General features: G+C 34.3%; 1 non-coding gene across 1 annotated transcript; it reads left to right on the top strand.

Annotated features, from left to right (window-relative positions):
- Positions 1-923: 923 nt before the first annotated feature.
- On the top strand, positions 924-1,030 carry LOC123248084. Its single transcript, XR_006506190.1, has one exon. It is a non-coding gene; the product is annotated as a U6 spliceosomal RNA (small nuclear RNA).
- Positions 1,031-8,226: the final 7,196 nt, after the last annotated feature.

Here is an 8,226-nt window from a genome sequence, read left to right as displayed (position 1 = left end):
TTATTTAATTTGTCCTTTGTTTCTTTAATGAACACTTTGTAAATGAATCTATAAATTTTTGGGGTGTGTGATTTGGTAGACCAATTTCCGGATATTTTATACATTCTGCAGTATTTAGAATGATATTTCTCTTTCTATTATTGCTCTTGGATTTTGTTATTATAACATAGAAATGCAGGTGATTTTTGAGTGTTTATTTTGTAGCCTACAATTTTACAAAAATCATTAGCTGTTTCTATTAGTTTCTTTGTAGAATTCCTAAGTTTTCCTAGTAAATCATCACATCATTAACAAATAGTGATGTTTTATCTCTTTTTTACCCATTTTCATGCTTTTAATTTACTTCTCTTATCTTACTACTATTACGAGCATTAGTGGGGAGAATTGGAATACTTGCCTTACTCCAATATTTACTGGAAATGGTTCTGGTGTATTCCCCCTGCATACGATGGTTACTTTTGACTTTAGATACATTTTATGATATTAAAAAAATAAGTTTCCTCTATGACTCTACTTTGTAGAATTTTTTTCTTAACATAAATGAGTGTTTTATTTTGTCAAAGGCTTTTCCCCATCAGTTGAGACAAATCATGTGGTTTTGGATGTTTTTTGTCTGTAATATGATTAATTCTGCTTATGGTTTTCCTAATGTTAAACCATTCTCGCATCTTTGGAACAAATCTGACATGGCCATAACGATTTCTTAAATAAATTGCTATAGTCTATTTGAGAGGATTTTATTTAGAAATTTGAAACTGTTTGTGAATGATATTCACCTATGGGTTTTTTGTGCTTTGGCCTCCTCTGGTTTAAGTATTAGGATAATATTTGTTTCATAAAAGGATTCCTGTAGAGTGCTTTCTCAATTTTTGAGAATGATTTGTGTATTATTGGTATGAATTGTTCTTTAAAAGGTTATGAGAGTGCTTGCTTCAGCAGCACATATACTAAAATTGGAATGATACAGAGAAGATTAGTATGGCCCCTATGCAAGGATGACATGCAAATTCATGAAGCATTCCATATTTTTGACTACATTAAATAAAAAAGTTTTTGTACAGACAAAACCAATGCTGCCAAAATTAGAAGAGAAGCAACAAATTGGGAAAAAAAATCTTTAAAACAAAAAACTCAGACAAAGGTCTAATTACTCAAATATACAAGGAGCTAAATCAATTGTACAAAAAAATCAAGCCATCTCCCAATCGATAAATGGGCAAGGAACATGAATTTTCAGATAAAGAAATCAAAACTATTGATAAGCATATGAGAAAGTGTTCTAAATCTCTAATAATTAGAGAAATGCAAATCAAAAGAACTCTGAGGTATCACCTCACACCTAGCAGATTGGATAAAATGACAAGGCAAAGTAATGAATGTTGGAGGGGATGTGGCAAAATTGGGATATTAATGCATTGCTAGTGGAATTGTGAATTGATCCAACCATTCTGGATGACAAATTTTAATTACACCTAAAGGGCTTTAAAAGACTATATGCCGGGGGCAGTTGGGTAGCTCAGTGGAGTGAGAGTCAGGCCTAGAGACAGGAGGTCCTAGGTTCAAACCCAGCCTCAGCCACTTCCCAGCTGTGTGACCCTGGGCAAGTCACTTGACCCCCATTGCCCACCCTTACCAATCTTCCACCTATGAGACAATACACTGAAATACAAGGGTTAAAAAAAAAAAGACTATATGCCTTTTGATCCAGCCATAGTACTGCTTGGATTATACCCCAAAGAGATAATGAGGAAAAAGACTTGTACAAAAATATTTATAGCCATGCTCTTTGTGGTGGCAAAAAATTGGAAAATGAGAGAATGTCCTTAGATTGGGGAATGGCTGAACAAATTGTGGTATCTGTTGGTGATGGAATATTATTGTGCTTAAAGGAATAAAGAACTGGAGGAATTCCATGTGAACTGGAATGACCTCCAGGAATTGAAGCAGAGTGAAAGGAAAAGATCCAGGAGAACATTGTACACAGAGACTGATACACTGTGGTACAATTGAACATAATGGACTTCTCTACTAGTAGCAATGCAAGAATCCAGAGCAAGGCTGAGGGACTTATGAGAAAGAACGCTACGCACTTTCAGAGGAAGAACTGCGGAAGTGGAAACACAGAAGAAAAACAACTACTTGAACACATGGGCTGATGGGGATATTATTGGGGATGTAGACACTAAATAACTCTAGTCCAACTATCAATAATATGGAATTAGGTCTTGATCAATGATACACATAAAACCCAGTGGAATTGTGCGTCGGCTAAGGGGGGGTTAGGTAGATTTGGGAGAGAGGGAAAGAACATGAAATATGTAACTATGGGAAAATTTTCAAAATAAAAATTAAAAAATAAATAAACTTAAAAAAAAGGTTATGAGAGTTCTCCTGGGAATCAATCAGAACCAGAGATTTTTGTTGTTCTTAGTTCCTTCATAGCTAGTGCAACTTCCTTTCCAAAGATCAGGTTATTTAAGATTTCCGTTTGGTTTTCTTTTAGTTTGGTTGTTTTATATTTTTGAAATTATTTTCTGTTCCTCTAGTTAGCATATAGCTGTGAATATTAGGTTCTGATTATCCTTTTAATTTATTCTGGTTTTATTGTGATTCCACCCTGCTCATTTGCTGTTTTTTAGCTTTATTTTCTTACATCTCCCATTTAAAAAATACATTGGCTAAATGTTTATTGATTTTATTAGCCTTTTCAAAGAACTAATTTTAAATTGTGTTTATAGATTAATGTTTGGTTTATTTATTTCAGTTTATTTATCTCTCCTCTGATTCTCAATAACTCCTCTTTTATGCTTATTTTAGATTTGTTATTTGTTAGCTTTCTGTTTTAAAATATTATATATGGGAATATATATATTCAGCTGATTAATTCCCTCCTTTTTATATTTCATTAGAATATGTTTGTAGGGCCATTATTTTCCCACCGAGGACCTGCTTAGCTGCATCTCAGGAATTTTGGTACTTTTTTATTATTATAATTTTCTTTCACATAATAGTTAATCCTTTCTATAATTTGTTCTTTGACCTACACATTATTTAGGATTTCACCTTTTTTTCTTAAACCCTTACCTTCCACCTTAGAATCAATACTATGTATTGGTTTTAAGACAGAAGAGTAGTAAGGGCTAGGCAATGGGGGTTAAGTGATTTGTCCAGGATCACACAGCTAAGAGGTATCTGAGGCCAGATTTGAACCTACAACTTCCCATCTCTAGTCCTAGCTTTCAATCCTGAGTTACTCAGATGTCCCCCCTAGGATTTTATCTTAAAGTATTTATTTAAGTCTATGTGTTTCATTTATGATCCCTAAACCAATAACTATTTTTATTTTTTAAGGTCTGCAAAGGATGTATTGCTATTTCTGGACCTTTTTAAACTTGTTGGAATATCTCTGTTTCCTAATACAAATTTTGTAAAAGTTCTATATAGTGCTAAAAATTTCATTCATTCTTTAGCAGTCCAATTTAGAAGATACTATTAGTTTGTTATTGTCTAATTTCTCTAGCAATTTATTCATTTCTATTTTCCCCTTTTGTTTAGACTTATCCAAAATTGAGAGAGGGACATTAAAGTTTGTCTAACACTATTGTGTTACTGTCTATATTTTCTTTTTACTCAGTTAACATTTCTTTTATTAATGTAAATGTTATTGCATTTGGAGTTTATAAGTTTATTACCAATATTGGTTAGTTTATCTACGGTTCCTTTCCACATAAGGTACTTTTCTTCTTTATCCCTTTCTATGACTTGAATATTTTTACTTTTTCCCTGTATTATAAAATTATTGCAACTCTTGCTTTTTATTTTTTTAGAAAAAAAATTTTCCATGGTTCCATGATTCATGTTCTTACTCTCCCCTCCCCTCTAAAATTCCCCCTGCCCTTAGCCAACATGCATCACGCATTTCCACTGGTTTCCTCATGTGTCATTAACCAAGACCTATTTCCATATTATTGATAGTTGCACTGGGGTGGTCGTTTAGAGTCTACATCCCAAATCATGTCCCCATCAACCCATGTGTTCAAGCAGTTGTTTTTCTTCTGTGTTTCTATTCCTGTAGTTCTGAATGTGGATAGCATTTCCCCCATAAATCCCTCAGAATTGTCCTGGATCATTGCATTGCTGCTAGTACAGAAGTCCATTACATTTGATTTTACCACAGTGTATCAGTCTCTGTGTACAATGTTCTTCTGGCTCTGCTCCTTTCACTCTGCATCAATTCCTGGAGGTCTTTCCAGTTCACATGGAATTCCTCCAGTTCTTTATTCCTTTGAGCATAATAGTATTCTATCACCAACAGATACCACAATTTGTTTAGCCATTCCCCAACTGAAGGGCATATCCTCGTTTTCCAGTTTTTTGCCACCAGAAAGAGCGAGGCTATAAATTTTTTTGTACAAGTTTTTCCCTATGGTCTCTTTGGGGTACAAACTTAGCAATGGTATGGCTGGATCAAAAGGCAGGCAATCTTTTAGCTCTCTTTGGGCATAGTTCCAAATTGCCATCCAGAATGGTTGGATCGATTCACAACTCCACCAGCAATTCATTAATGTCCCAATTTTGCCACATCCCCTTCAATATTCATTACTCTCCCTTGTTGTCATTTTATCCAATCTGCTAGGTGTGAAGTGATACCTCAGAGCTTTCGATTTGTATTTCTCTAATTATTAGAGATTTAGAACTTCATGTGCTTATTGATAGTTTTGATTTCTTTATCTGAAAATTGCCTGTTCATATCCTTTGCCCTTTTATCGATTAGGGAATGGCTTGATTTTTTGCACAATTGATTTAGCTCCTTGTATATTTGAGTAATTAGAACTTTGTCTGAGTTTTTTGTTGTAAAGGTTTTTTCCCATTTTATTGCTTCTCTTCTGATTTTGGTAGCATTGGTTATGTTTGTACAAAAATTTCTTAGTTTAATGTACTAAAATTATTTATTTTACATTTTGTAATTTTTTCTAACTATTGCTTGGTTTTAAAATCTTTCCTTTCCCAGAGATCTGACAAGTATACTATTCTGTGTTTGCCTAATTTACTTATAGTTTCCTTCTTTATATTCAAGTCATTCACCCATTCTGAATTTATCTTGGGTGTGAGATGTTGATCTAAACCTAATCTCTCTCATATTATTTTCCAATTTTCCAAGCAGTCTTTGTCAAATATGGATTTTGTCCCAAAAGTTGTGCTCTTTGGGTTTATCATACACTGTCTTGCTGAAGTCACTTACCCCAAGTCTATTCCATTGATCATCTCTTCTGTCTCTTTGCCAGTACCATATTGTTTTGATGACTACTGATTTATAGTACAGTTTAAGATCTAGGCCACCTTCCTTCATATTATTTTTCATTATTTCCCTTGATATTCTTGGTTTTTTGTTCTTCCAAATGAACTTTGTTAGGGTTTACTGGTAGTTTGATAGGTATGGCACTAAATAAGTAAATTAATTTGAGTAGAATGGTTATTTTTATTACGTTAGTTCATCCTACCCATGAGCAATCAATATTTTTCCAATTTTTTAGATCTAGTGTTAATTGTTTGGAAAGTGTTTTGTAGTTATGTTCATATAATTCCTGTGCATGTTTTGGTAGAGAGATTCCTAAGAATTTTATATTGTCTAGGGCGGTGATGGGCAAATTTTTTAAAGAGGGGGCCAAAGGAAAGGTAATGTTCATCTGTGGGTCTATTTCCAAGACCACTCATTCTAAGTTTCATTGTCTTGTATCCTACTCAGTGTATTAGTCAGATTAGGAAGGCTGCATAGAACATTTCAGGGGGTCACATCTGGCCTGGGGGCTGTAGTTTACCTATCACTGGTCAAGGGTGATTTAAAATTGTATTTCTCTCTCTAAAGCTTGCTGATGCAATGTGTTGGAAATATATAGAAATGCTTATGATTTATGTGCATTTATTTTGTATCCTGCAACTTTGCTAAAGTTGTTAATTATTTCCATTAACTTTTTAGTTGATTCTCTAGGATTTTTTAAGTAGACCATCATATCATCTGCAAAGAGTGATAGCTTAGTCTCCTCATTGCCTATTTTAATGCCTTTAATTTCTTTTTCTTCTCTAATTGCTACTGCTAGTGTTTCTAGTACAATGTTAAATAATAGAGGTGATAATGGGGATCCTTGTTTCACTCCTGATCTTATTGGGAATGCTTCTAATTTATCCCCACTGCATATGATGCTTGTTGATGGTTTTAGATATTTATTGTATATTATTTTTAGGAAAGGTCCTTCTATTCCTATACTTTCTAGTGTTTTCATTAGGAGTGGGTGTTGTATTTTGTCAAAGGCTTTTTCAGCATCTATTGAGATAATCATGTGATTTTTGTTTGTTAACTTGTTGATAAGGTCAATTATGTGGATGGTTTTCCTAATATTGAACCATCCTTGCATTCCTGGTATAAATCCCACCTGATCATGGTGGATAATGTTATGATGATAATAACAGATAATTTGGAGAAGCAGATAAATGTGTCAGGGCCAGTAGACCTTCAAGTCACAAACACTGATTGACAGGCTTCAGTGAGAAAGGAGGGGGTTAGACACTCCTGGATCTCAAACCCCTCCCCCTCTAATAGTTGCTGCTTCAGTTGGAAATGGAGACTGGATAAGATTCTTCTGATAAATTACTGTTATGGTTGAACCCCAATGATGTTCCCTTTCTTTAATTTATATTCCTCACAGGTCTGATAGAGGAATAAGTAGAAGCTAGCTATCTAAGTGATGAGGACAAAGATAAATGATCTTCTGAAAACTGGCAGCATACAGGATTCAAACTAGATGTCCAGACTGAGTTGTGAGTATGCCCCCATATAATTTCCAGGCACAGATTTGAAGGTATAGCTTATATTAAGAAGTAACAAGGAAAACTAGAGTAGTTAATGAAGGTATTTGAATAAGGAAAGGTGATCCTGCACTATTAGGTTGAAGCTGCCCTTCTTCCCCACAGGATGGGGTGAAGGCACCTAACTGAACTTGTTAGATAATTTATATATCTAATCACTAAATCACTAGATAATTATTATTTTGATATTGATGAGGATTAATTCTAACAAACAGGCTAACCTTTGAGTAGAAACCACACTGGCTTATGCCACAATGGCCACTCAGGTGATCCCCCCAAGTCTGGAGTAATAAGCAGTCTGTCTGCTCACTTCAACCCCCACAAAGCAACTGCCAACTCCTCTCAACTGCCCCCTCACCCAAAGTTCTCCAGGGGGGTCCCCTGGAATTCTGGGTGAGGCTGTCCCTGTATCTTTGCAGGGATTCCATGCATCCATTTCTACATAACAATAACCGTCATGATCACTTGCTCGAGTCTTTTTGCTAGTATTCTATTTAAGATTTTTGCATCTATGTTCATTAGGGAGATTGGTCTGTAGTTTTCTTTCTCTGTTTTTGGTCTGCCTAGCTTTGGAATCAGTACCATATTTGTGTCATAAAAAGAATTTGGTAGAACTCCTTCTTTGCTTATTATGTCAACTAATTTGTATAGTATTGGGATTAGTTTTTCTTTGAAGGTTTGATAGAATTCATTTGTGAATCCATCATGCCCTGGAGATTTTTTCTTAGTGAGTTCTTTAATGGCTTGTTCAATTTTTTTTTTTCTGATATTGGATTATTTAAGTATCCTATTTCTTCTGGTATTAATCTAGGCAATTTATATTTTTGTAAATAATCATCCATATCACCTAGATTGCTATATTAATTGCCATATAATTGGGCAAACTAGATTTTAATGATTGCTTTAATTTACTCTTCATTAGAGCTGAGATCTCCCTTTTCATCTTTGATACTGCTAATTTGGTTTTTTCTTTCTTTTTAAAATTAGATTTACTCGTACTTTGTCTATTTTATCTCTTTTTTCAAAGTACCTGCTTCTAGTCTTATCAATCAATCAATTAATTAATTAGTTCTTTTACTTCTGATTGTATTTTCTCCTTTGATTTTTAGTATGTCTAATTTAGTTTTTATCTGGGGATTTTTTTTAATTAATTTTTTATTTTTAGAAAAATTTTCCATGGTTACATAATTCATGTTTTTACTTTACCCTTCACCCCCTCAACCCAGCACCCTGCCCCATCCCAGCTAAATGGCATTTCCATTGGTTTTTTTTTAACATTTATTAATATACATTTTTAACATGGTTGCCTGATTCATACTCCTCTTATCCCCTTCACCCCCCCCCCCGCACCCCCCCCCCCCC

The sequence above is a fragment of the Gracilinanus agilis genome, chromosome 4, assembly GCF_016433145.1.
Source record: "Gracilinanus agilis isolate LMUSP501 chromosome 4, AgileGrace, whole genome shotgun sequence".
Classification (NCBI taxonomy): domain Eukaryota; kingdom Metazoa; phylum Chordata; class Mammalia; order Didelphimorphia; family Didelphidae; genus Gracilinanus; species Gracilinanus agilis.
This window is presented reverse-complemented; position numbering and strand designations above follow the sequence as displayed.